Source organism: Cynocephalus volans, chromosome 10, assembly GCF_027409185.1.
Source record: "Cynocephalus volans isolate mCynVol1 chromosome 10, mCynVol1.pri, whole genome shotgun sequence".
Classification (NCBI taxonomy): Eukaryota; Metazoa; Chordata; class Mammalia; order Dermoptera; family Cynocephalidae; genus Cynocephalus; species Cynocephalus volans.
In genome coordinates this window covers 90367951-90380880 of record NC_084469.1, presented here as the reverse complement: position 1 = coordinate 90380880, position 12930 = coordinate 90367951, and the positions used below count along the sequence as shown (strand labels likewise).

Sequence of the window (12930 nt, the reverse complement as noted above, 5' to 3'; positions counted from 1 at the left end):
TTTAAAAAGAGTAACTTCAATATATTTTATCTTTACAACTTAGGAATTGAGTTCTTAAACAAGAATTCAGAATGTCCATTATCATAAGCCATGTTTTTTACCAGTGCATTGATAGTTTTTACATGGGTGGTAGTTTATACTGAAGTTAGAAAAAATAACTTACAGTAAGAAAGTGATGTCTATAGAGAAAAAGATGAATTATTTTAGGGTCTTGTTATTTGGGTAATTGCTGCCTTAGGGTTACCATGTTAGGCCAACATTTTTATCATAACTACAAATTCTACCTTAAAAAAAAAAAAGATTTACTAAGAAACAGCTGGTGCTAACGTGCTGTGTGCATAAGTGCTTATCTGGAGTCACCAAAACAGCAACAGTGTTGGTGTTTTAAAACATTTTCAAGATGACAGATGATTTGGTAAGAAACCGGTGGGCAAATTAAGACCCCAAAGGAGGAAGAGGCCCTCAGCTACCCTGCGGTGACAGACTCCCGCTGTCACTCCTCACTTTTGGATTCTAAGTTTGAACGCCACTTTCCCCTCGTACGGGCATGGGATTGTCAAAAGGCACATGATCTGGCAGGATCTTGCACACAACGACAACTTCCTTGTTCTTGGGTATGTTGAAAAGCTTTGCTGCCTCCAAAGGGTTGCTGTAGTGGGGCTGCGCTTTCCTCCAGTAGTAAGGGAAGTAACTCAGGCTGAAGGGGCCATTGGGCAGGTAATACTGCACCTGTAGCCTCATGTGGGGCTCATCCTGCGGGGGACGGGCTGCAGAAAGGCGCAGTCCACCCTGGGGGCCGAGCTGTTGCTGGTGAGGAACTTGACGATCCTGTTCATTTTAATGATAAAGCATGGCTTTCCCTCTTTAGTGCCAAAGTTGAGATCCACCAGGCCTGAGCAGTTCTGCAGCATGTCTGCTATGAACTTGCAGGAGAACCTGGTGTGGTTCAGAGCCCTGAAGCCCTCCTGGAAGAAGTACTTCTCAGATGTGCCGTTGATGCTGTTCTCCTACGACGCCGACGAGCAACCTGCCAGGAAGGTGTGCAGGGTGTGCGTGAGGTCAGCCCAGGTACCGTGGTCAGAGACATTGTAGGAAATCTCCAGGCCTTTCTCCCCATAGACGCGGGCCGTAAGGTCACCCCTGGTGACTTGAGCTGGTCCTGGTAGTCGGGCATGTAGAGGTCGATGGTCTGCATCAGCACATAGAGGCACAGGGCGAAGATCCCAGTCATCACCACTTAGAAAGCCTCGTAGTAGAGGTTGATCCACACTCCTTCTGTTTCTGTTCTGGACGCTCCGGGCATGCAGAGCCGTGCACAAAATCTTATTTTCTGAGGTTACTCTTTGGTGTGCATTCACATGGGACACAAATACCTTCCTACTCTGGACAGATCTATCCACATACCTCATCCCAGACCTTGTAACCAATTTTCCAACCAGTTCCTTCCTAGTATCTGAGCATCTAGTGAAACCATTAGTCAAAACCCACGACTGATGTAGATAACAGTTCTTGATATAGCTCCTTCTAGTTAAAATGGGCAGCCAGGTGCATTACTCAAAATTCTGCCCATTGAGAAAATTTCCCCGTCCTTCAGGAGTGTCCCACAACAGGGATGTGATGCTGCAGCTGTCCACTTTTGGGTGGTGCCTGCATGTCATGCAGAATCGTATATAAACCAGGCCTGAATTTTTCTTCCTCAGTCAGCTGGTCCTAGGGAGGTCCTGAGGGGGCCACGGGTGTGGTTTGAGAGAGAAAAAGCAATGGAGAAAGAATAGGGGATCTGGACATTTGGTCATTTCCTCATAAAAATTACTTGTGCCTTCAGGACCTGCCAGAGCCCAGTCTAGAATATACTGCTTCCACTTGATTGTGGAGAGCTGCTGTATGCACCCAACTTTATGGTTGGTTGGGTCAGACAGCACACAGAACCTCATGGGTAGCTCAGGTCACAAAGTATCTTGGTGGCCCGTGGTCAAAAGTTCAGTTTCTATTAAGGCCCAGTAGAAAACCAAAAGCTGTTTCTTAGAAGAAGAGTAATTATTTTAAGAGAATGACATGAGTTTGCTCCAAAATCACAGAGGTCTACACTGTAATTCACCAATAGAAGACTGCCAGGGTCTCCAAATAGCATCCTTATCTGCTGCGAACACTTCACGCACTATCATATCAGCCTGAATATGTTGTAGAGCTTTCTCTTGTTCTAGATCCTACCCCCAAACTAACAGCTTTCGAGGTCACTAAGTAAATGAGTCAACGCAGCACTCCCAAATGATGTACATGTTGACTCTAAAATCCAAAGGAGTCCCACAGGCATTATGCCTCTTAGTGTTAGGAGAGGCCAGATGCAGTAACATTTCTTTAACTTAGGAAGGAATATCTAAACATGCCTCATATCACTGAACCCCAAGAACTGTCACTAAGGTGACAGGCCCCTGAATTTTTGTGGGGTTTATTTCCCACCCTCTGACATGCAAATGTCTTACCAATGTGTCTCAAGTAGTTGCTACTTCTTGCTCATTAGATGCAATCATCATAATATCATCAATGTAATGGATCAGTGTGATGTCCCATGGAAAAGAAAGGTGATTAGGGTCAATCAAGACCATATTATGACATAGGGCTGGAGCACTGATACACCCCTGAGGTGGGACACGAAGGTGTGTTGCTGGCTTTGCCAGCTGAATAATAACTGCTTCTGATGGTCTTTACTAACAGATGTAGAAAAAGAATGCATTTTCTAGATCAAAAACTGCATACCGGGTGCCAGGCGATACACTGATTGCTTCAGCAACCAAACCCCATTTGGAACAGCAGCTGCAATTGGAGTTACCACCTGATTAAGTTTACAATGATCCACTGTCATTCTTCAAGATCCATCTGTCTCCTTTTTTTTTTTTTTTTTGCAGCTGGCTAGTAAAGGGATCTGAACCCTTGACTTGACCTTGGCGTCATCAGACTTCTTCATAGGCCAAATAGGCGAGTTAAACTAGGACTTGATGGGAATCACCACCATCTGTGTCTTTCGAGTCCTTAATTGTGGCACCAATCTCTGTAGTCTTTCCTCCAGGAACATGGTGTTGTTGCTGGTTTACTATATTCATAGGTAGAGAGTGTTCTAGTGGCTACGGCTTGGTTTTTCCTACCATAATACCCTTCACTCTATGAGTCAGGGAATCAATGTTGGAATTTTTCCAGCTGCTTAAGATGACTATTGTAATGATTTATTCCAGCATTGAGGAAATAACCATAGTATGGATTCAGGGACCAATTAGGCCTTCTGTGAGACAGACCTTCCCTGAAATTCCATTACCCACCTGACCTCCACAGCCCCAACTCTGACTGGTGGATCACAGTGATGTTTTGGCTCTCCAGAACTTAGAATGAGTTCAGACCCAGTGTCCAGTCATCTTTGGAAAGTCTGAGTATTTCCTTTCCACAAGGCACAGTCACATGATAAATGGCCACAGGTCTCTGGAGAAGTCCAGGAGGAAGATTAACAGCATAAATTTTTGGCAGTGTAATAAGATCCTTCCTCAAGGGGGCCTGGCCTCTTCTTCACTCAAGGACTCAAGTGTGGGAAAGATGGAAGGGTATGACTCCCTGTTTTGGTTGTTCAAATCAGACTTTTGTTCTCTTGACCTGCAACTCACCCACTTAGATCAGGCAAGACGTTAGTAGATTTCCCATCTATTTTATCTCTATGGATACCATGGTAAGTTAGTGAATGCCAAAGATCTCTGTGAATTAGACTATTCTCAATTTGGCTTTGCTATCCACTATAGTAACCATGCTCACCTTATCTTTGGCATATAAGTGCCAGCAGATTCCCTGCCCAGCCTGGGGTCCCATCATGTCTATTGCATTTAGAGATTCCAGTTCAGTGGTAGCCATTTCCTCTAGAATTTCTGACCTACAAAGAAGAGCCTCCTTAGAGCTCTTCAAGGATGCTAGGACTCTCCTTCACAAGTTTATTTCTGATAGTTACAGTGAAAGTTGTGTCCCCCAGACCCTCCCGGGGTGTGTAGATGTATACATTTTGCATGATAAAGCCACTCTGGCCTTCCAATCTCCCCAAGCCTGTGGATACCCTCCTCCACAACAGGGATCATCAAATTACAATATTCAAATTTCAGTGTTTATAAATAAATTTTTATTGGAACCCAGTCATGTTCATTTATTTATAAATTGTGCTTGGTGGATTTTTCTGCTACAATGGGAGAGTTGAATAGTCACAAATTGACTGGCCCATAAAACCTAACACATTTACTATCTGGCCTTTTACAGAAAAAGTTTACTGACTCATGCTCTACAGTATACCAAAGAACTTCCAACATTTCAACCTAGCGCAGGCCAATTTTGGGTCCATGTATCAGTCAACCAACCAAGCAAACTTTTAGAGCCATTTCTAGCCCCTCAAGCTCAAATACTGAATCTCTGCTTAGTGGGCCAATACCAGTAAATTTGGCCTAATCTCACTTTCTATTCTTCCACCTTGATTCCATACCCTTAAGAACCATTTCCACATGTATCCCCCAGTTTTCTGTGGATATGAATTGGCAAACAGAAACTGGCAATTATTTGGGTGTGTAGTGCATGTCCTCCTGGGTCACACTTTGTACCTCACCCTCTGGGTTCTGTTGAGCCTCGAGTCTAGTTGCAGGTCTGGAAGCAAGAAGAGGTGGTAGGACTAGCTCCTGAGGAGCATCACCAGTGCCTTGCAAGGCAACTATCTTAGGGAAGGCCATTACAGTTTCTTCAGATATGAGAAGGGTCACCTTTGCAGGTAGGGGTGAAAGGACTGCTTCTATAGGCAAAGACTCAGCATAATTCAGGGGTTTGAGGTTCCCAGCTTTACTGAATCTGCTCATATGGCTCCTCCCAATTTTCAGGATCTGATTACTTCCCAAGCAAAGTCCTAACCTTAACAAAAGAGACCCTGTGACGTTGGAAGTTCAATTTTTGTTGTGATTCAGCCACCCACAGGATTAGACTTTGGGTCTGCTTTTCAGAAATCTCAGCCCTGTGACTATGAGAAATAAGAGTTTCCTTCGGGGCAATCACAGAAACTTTCAAGTCCCTTATACAGAACTTGAGCTGGGAATTTAAAGCTCTGAGCTCATCATTTTTTTCCCCCCAAGTTTTCCAGCACAGTTAGAAACAACGAACCAACCTCATTACACTCCTTATTTTTACTGAAATGTTCTACTGGAGGCTAACCCACAGAGCCTTGCCTTCCATAGGAATCTAATACAGGAGGCTACTGGTGATGATCTGAGTAACTGTTTTGCCACAGTTAGAGTTACACTATCAGTGTCCCTTTTATCACTGGAAACAGGGCCATTAATGACAATTTATGTATTTATTTTAATTGACACATTGTAACTGTATATTTATGGGGTTCAATTGGATATTTTGATACATGTATATGTTGTATAATGATCAGGTAAGGGTAGGTAGTGTATCTATCACCTCATGCATTTATCATTTCTTTGTGGTGACAATATTCAAAAGCCTTACCTCTAGCTGTTATGTAATATACAAAACTTAATCTTTGGCCATAGTCACCCTACTGTGCGATAGAACACCAGAACTTATCCCTCCTAATTGTAATTTTGTAGCCATTCACCAACCTCTCTTTGTTTTCCCTTCTCCCTTTCCCTCCTCAGTCCCTGGTAACCACTATTCTACTCTGCCTCTAACATACCAACTTTTTTTTTTTTTTTTAAGATTCCACATATTAGTGAGATCATGTGGTATGTATCTTTCTGTGCCTGGCTTACTTCACTTAACATAATGTCCTCCAGGTCCATCCATGTTGCTGCAAATGGCAGGATTTCATTCTTTTTTATGGCTGCATAGTATTCCATTGTGTATATATATATACCACATTTTAAAAATCCATTCATTTGTTGTTGGACGCTTAGGTTGATTCCACATCTTGGCTATTGTAAATAGTGCTGCAGATATCTCTTCAACATACTGATTTCATTTCCCTTGAATATATACCCAGTAGTAGGATTGCTGAGTCATATGGTAGTTCTATTTTTAATTTTTTGAGGAACTTCCATACTGTTTTCCATAATGGCTGTACTAGTTTACACTCCCGTTAACAGCATGCAAGTGTTCCTTTTCTCTACATCCTAGCCAACACTTGTTTTCTTTTGTCTATTTGATAATAGCCATTCTTACTGGAGTGAGGTGGTATCACATTGTTGTTTTGATTTGCATTTCCCTGATGATGAATGATATTGAGCATTTTCTCATATGCCTGTTGGCCATTTGTATGTTTTCTTTTGAGAAATGTCTATGAAGATCCTTTGCCCATTTCTTAATTGAGTTATTTGCTTTTCTTTTTTTGCTGTTGAGTTGTTTAATTTCCTTATACATTCTTGATAATAACCCCTTATCAGAGGCACAGCTTGTGAATATTTTATCCCATTATGTAGGTTGTCTCTTCACTCTATTAACAGTTTCCTTTGATGTGCAAAACTTTTTAGTTTGATGTAATCCCACTTGTCTATTTTTGCTTTTATTGCTTATGCTTTTGGAGTCATTTAAAAATCTTTTCCTGGCCCCGTGGAGTGGATTGTTTCCCCTATGTTTTCTCTGATAGTTTCATAGTTTGGGGTTTTACAATTAAATATTTTTTGAGTTGACTTTTGTATATGGTGAAAGGTAGGGGTCTAGTCTAATTCTTCAGGATGTGGATATCCATTTTTCCCAGCACCACTTATTAAAGAGACTGTCTTTTCCCCAATATGTATTTTTGGCACCTTTGTCAAAGGTCAGTTGGCTGTAGGAGTGTGAATTTACTCTTGGGCTCTCTATTCTGTTCTATTGGTCTATGTGTCTGCTTTATGCCAGTACCATGCAGTTTTAGTCACTGTAGCTTTAAAGTATAATTTGAAGTTAGGTTGTGTGATGCCTCCAGGTTCATTCATTTTTCTCAGGATTGCTTTGGCTATTTGGGGTCTTTTCTGGTTCCACATGAATTTTAGAATTGTTTTTTCTAGGGCCGAGCCCGTGGCGCACTCGGGAGAGTGCAGCGCTGGGAGCGCAGAGACGCTCCCGCCACGGGTTCGGATCCTATATAGGAATGGCCGGTGCACTCACTGGCTGAGTGCCGGTCATGAAAAAGACAAAAAAAAAAAAAAAAAAATTGTTTTTTCTACTTCTGTGAAGAATGTCATTGGTATTTGGTAGGTATATTGATAGGAATTGCATTAAATCTGTAGAACACTTTGAGTAGAATGGTCATTTTAACAATATTAATTCTTCCGATATCTTTACTGTCATTAATGACTTTAAATCTAATTAGATCAGAGAACCAATTCCAAAAAACCCAGAACTCATTCTTAAAATTCTGTTCTTCTAGAACCACTCAATACCAAATTCTGTATCAGCAAAGTTGAACTTCTAATACACACACATACACACACACGTACACTATTTGTTACATGAATTTGACCTTTAACAATTGTGGCAGCTAGTAAAGCTGTCTCTGTCAGGTTGTTGTCTTGGAGTCTGATGCTGGAACCTGAGCCCACAGGGCAGGAATTCAGGAAGGGAAGATAAAGGTAAGGTCAGGGAGAACAAGAACAAGCTGGAACCTACATGCACAAGCTGGAGTCCACAACAATGGACTGAACCCTGTGTCTGTCCTAGTTGCCTTGACCTTGGTGGTATAGGTGTCCTGCTGTAGACGGGGCCCTTTATCACAGGGCTAAACACACACACCTGGCCCAGGAGCTGGAGAAGCTGAAGGAGGATCCTGGGGAAGGTGGAACAATTGCAGCCATGGTTACTGCTTTACACTAATGACCTGAGCCATCCGATAAGGAACAACCGGTGTAAGCTACAAAAATACTGCTGCTTTACTACCACCCAGCAAATCTCCCACAAGAATGTCCCTTATGGCCCACCCTAACCAGAAACATACAGGCATAGAGGGAAGGGAATTCTGGGAAATGTAGTGTAATGTAGCTGAGTCAACACATTACAAAGCCGCCTGAGGACATGTTTCAAATCCTGTTTAATGTCTTCGACCCACCAACTGCCTTAAAAGCAGGAACACCTCAATAAAGCTATCTTTGGTGGTCCTTCCTGACAACCCAAGAAAAGTTCAATCTAGTTTCATATGATAAAAGCAGATTCCTTCCAGTTAATGGGAGTTGGCCTCAATTCTTCCAAAACAAGAATCTTGACAGAATTGTACTCAGGAGGCTGGATGAATTATATGAGCCACTCCATTAGCTCTTGGCAAGAAATCTCTCCCCTGATGTAAGAGTGGGGGAGGTGGAGGCTTCAGTTCAGACCACGATGAACCAGAAAAAGGTGTGTTATCTGGAAAGGGTTTGGGCAGCCGATGAGCGGCCTTTTGGGAGCACTGGAGGCGCTGTTGGAAAGGTTTCTGGAGGTCTTTTCCAAGTCTGAGATTGAGTGTTGCTGTCCCCTAGAAGTCTTAACAGCCCTCAGTCTTAAGAGTTATCTTTTCCATTCAGATTTGAATAAAAATAGCTTGAGCCCCATCTCCTGATTTGGGGGAAGCTCAGCATCTTCCTCACCATATCAATGAATTCCTGGAGGCCATTGTTTTCCCTGATGATATTCAGGGTGTCATAGATTCAGCAAAAAGACCCCATTTCTCAGTTTTCTTTGCAGATAGAGGTGGCCAGTCAGAAATAAGTAGACGTCTTTAGGAGGGGATCTTGGGAAGTCTCCTTAAAATGAGCTGAATCATCTAGTGGTGGCTTTCCTCCCCCACACTTTTTTTTTCCCTCTTGCTTTGGTTTTCTGGAATGTGGCATGGTAGCTGAGGCTCTTGCAGCCGTTTTGTGATCTTGAGGCTTAAAGCCACAAGCTAAGGGTGGCAGAGCAGCAAGTCAGCAAAAACCTTGTTCCTTATTACATAAAGGAACCCCTTCCTCAGACTTGGACTACACACTTCAAAGTTCTGTTATGTGAGAAAGAAACAAATTAACTGTTTACATCACTGTTGTTTATAGTTATGTCTCCTGTAGCTGAATACAGTTTCTGCCTCCAGAATTCCTGCAGTGGGAGATAACAAATATCCTTTGTGGTAAACTGTACTACTATTCGTCAATATCCAGTTCCCTCCCTACAAAAAGATTGTAGTTTCCTGCCCTGTTGAACTCAAATGTGGCTGTGTGATTTGCTTTGGCGGATGAAAAAGTGAGCAGAAATGGCGAGTGTCCCTTGCCGGTAGAGGCTATAAGAGCCAGTGTGTGTCTCACCTTGTTTTCTTTTCCTTCTGTCATGATAACCAGTGTCAAAGGACTTTACTTTAAAAAATCTCAATTGGCTTTATTGTGATTCTAGAATCAGGCAACACTTATTCCATGAAATAGAATACAAGTGTTGCAATGAGCTGTGTAAAACAGGTGGCTTTATAGACAGAAAAAAGGCTAAATAAACAGAAACAGAACAAAAAGCAGATTGGTCATTTTCAAGTTACTTTCCTCGTAAGGCAGGAACAGAAAGATGGATCAATGGAAAAACAACTGACTGGTTAACACCAGGATACTTCAGGTTATTACTTCTCTTGCATAAGGATTAAAACAGAGGGAACTTCACCATCATGTGTATTGAAGATTTAAACTTGCATGTTTGGGAAATTGGCTGTTATCACCCTCTACTGATTTCTCGAAAAGTCAGACAACAACTTAGTTTGAGTTTGGTGACGTGGAACTTTTAGCATGGGTGAATCCATTTTGATTTTTAGTCTGGTCTTTCGGGGCCTAGTGCAGAGACTTTGTCTAAAACAATGGCCTCCTATCATTTTTATTTAACACCAGAAACACTTCTGATAGTGGCACCAGCTTGGGTCCCCTCGTAGCTTCCAGCTGACCCGTGATGGACATGTGGTGTGAGAGAAAAACAAACCTTTGTTGTAACCACTGAGATTTTGAGCTTATGTGTGACTGTCAATTTTAAGCAAAAATAATATGGATTACTATGGGGAATTAGAGGCTGACAAGCTCTTTGGAAAGGCTAATGTAGTGAGCTCTAGGCTAAGACTCTGCAGATGATTCCCAGAACATGACCAAACTCACCTGCCCGGGGAGCTTCTCCCATCACCCCACAGAGGCTCCACTGTCCAGGTCAACCTCAGAATCCTGTGGCTCTTTCTGAGATCCAGGAGTTAGGAAATCATCACCAGCCAGGAAAGAACTGCCTGTTTGATTTCAATTTTATTGTGTTTCATGTTCAGGTATAACTTACACATAGTAAAGCATATAAATCTTAAGTGTACAGTTCAATCAGTTCTGACCAATAGGTATGGACTTATAATCTGCATCACTGTCAGGGTACAAGAAAGTTCCTTATGCCCTTTCACTGTCAACATCCCCCCTCCCACCACTGCTGACATAGTAGAGGCAGCTGCTATTCTGACTTTTTATCACCAACAATTAGTTCTGCTTATTCCAGAACTTCATACCGATGAAATCGTGTAGCCTGTGCTCTTTTACATCTGGCTTCTTTCACTCAGGATAATGCTTCTGAGACTCATCCACGTTGTGGGCACCAGTATTTCTTCCTTCCACGATTTGTATCCACTCAAATGTGCTGATGAACATTGGATGACTTCCAATTTTTTACTATTACAAATATTGCGATAAACATTCATGTTTATACAAGCCTTTGTGTGAACATATGGTTTCATTTCTCCTGGATAAATACTTAAGAATTGAATTGCTGGGTCATGTAAGTATACATTTGCTTTTTTAAGAAACTGCCAGTTTTCTAAAGTGATCGTACCCATTTACACTCCCACCAGCAATGTATGAAAATCCCAGCTGTTCCACATCCTCTTCAGCACTTGGAGTCTTTAATTTTAGCCATTCTAGTGGGTGTGTGGTGGTATCTCATGGTAATTTTCATTTGTCTTTTACTGATGACTTATGATACTGAGCATCTTTTCATGTGCTTATTGGCCATTTAAATATTTTTTATGTGCATAACTTCTTCTTAATGCCCTCAAGGCTAGTGACTGGACACTGGAATGATATGATCAAAAACTCGACACTCTCACAGCCATGCTAGCCCACAGAAAATAGCCAGGTAAGCAGAAAGATGGTCTCTCTGGGTTTTTCAAATCTCGTATGAGGGCCTCTAATTAGCAAAGCTAAATCCACATCCAGAACCCCATCTCAGAGGGCATCTGGAAAACTTAGTACTAGCTTTTTCATCTCAGCCCCATGGGAAGATGGAAGGAGGGGGAATGGACACTGAGCGCCGATCCGCCAGTCACACCCTAGTTAGCGCTGCCCTTGTTCTGCCCAAGGAGGCTGTCGGGTGTTTTCCTACGTCGATGTGGTGATACATAAGGTAGTTTTAGGCACCAAACAATATTAAATCACATTGAATCACATCAACAGAAAGGAAATCATGCTTGAATACTCTTTACCCATCGAACAGTATGAGAGAGAAAGTCTCTGGGTAGTAAAGAATTAACCTTATCCAAGGAGAGGTATGGCTTTTGCCCTTGGCTGTTAGAATGTAATCTCTAAACCCTTGGAATGTTCTGCCCAATGAGAGTGTCTTTGTTTATATGGGGGCCTTGGGCCACACAGTATCAGCTCCACCTCCAGAGGGGCTGGACACTAAGGTCAGCCATATGGGGTGGTCAACCGTGTCTATGTGACTGAGCCCCAATAAACAATCAGGACACCAAGACTTGAGTGAGTTTCCCTGGTTGGCAATACATCATTGCCAGGAGAGGTCAGTGCTGTCTGCAACTCCACTGGGAGAGGACAACTGGAAGCTTTATGCTTGGGACGTTCCTGGACTCTTGCCTGTGTATCTCTATCCTTGGCTGATTTTAATCTGTTTTCTTTTGCCATAATAAATTGTAACTGCAAATATAACAGCATTCAGTGAGTTCTGTGAGTCCTTCTAGAGAATTGTCAAACCCAAGGGTGGTCTTGGGGACCCTCAAACTTGCAGTTGGTGCCAGAAGAGGGCGACACCAGCAGAGAGTGGTCTGGAGCATTCCAAACTCTGCATTCTCTTTGGGCAGTAGCATAATGATGACACCCCTGATACTCGGTGGTCTCCCTACAACAAAGCAGTCTTTGGCCCCTGGCTCAGAGCCCTTGGATAACAACTCAGTGTCCAGCCAGAATGCAATATAACTTTTTCTTCATCTGTTTTCACTGCATTTATCTTTATGGCTATCTTCATTTTATATCAAGCAGTACTAATTTTCCATATATGACTATGCCTTTTTTTTTTTTTTTTTAAAGATGACTGGTAAGGGGATCTGAACCCTTGACTTGGTGTTATCAGCACCACACTCTCCTGAGTGAGCCATGGGTTGGCCTTGACTGTGCTTTTTAAAATAAACTTATTTAAGTTATAAAGGGAGTTGATCTTTTTAAAAAGTGAGTAATAGTACAGGTAGGGTGAAAATGTGGCAAAAATTGTGAAGAGGGTATGTGATGATTGAAGTTTAGGAAATACTGTACTAGAAACATCTTCCACATGCTGGTTGGCTACCCAGTCAGGGGACAAACGTGGCTGCCAGCATTTCCTGTTTTAAGAAGCCATTTTTCTTCCCTACCATGACCTACATGCCCCCTTTCTCCAGTGGTTTTCAATGTTTTTAAAAAGTGATCTGCAGTATGACATACATTTTACATCATCAGCACTCTGTATATCACTAGGTTAAGCCATATGAAATTGCTATTTTTGTAGGTCGAAAATATTTGAATGGTAATACTTCAAATGATTCAATTTAATAGATACAATACATTATATATGAATATATACATATATATAGATGACACTCCTTCCTAATCAGTTAGGCATCTGTTCTGATAAGTAGGTGGTAGGTACCGATAGTAAAATATTTTTAGTATGCTCCCATATGTATATAATATACATATATGTATATAACAATATATATTA

At 42.0% G+C, this 12930-nt stretch overlaps 1 pseudogene; it reads right to left on the bottom strand.

Annotated features, from left to right (window-relative positions):
• Positions 1-500: 500 nt before the first annotated feature.
• LOC134387477 (potassium-transporting ATPase subunit beta-like) lies at positions 501-1303 on the bottom strand (annotated as a pseudogene).
• Positions 1304-12930: the final 11627 nt, after the last annotated feature.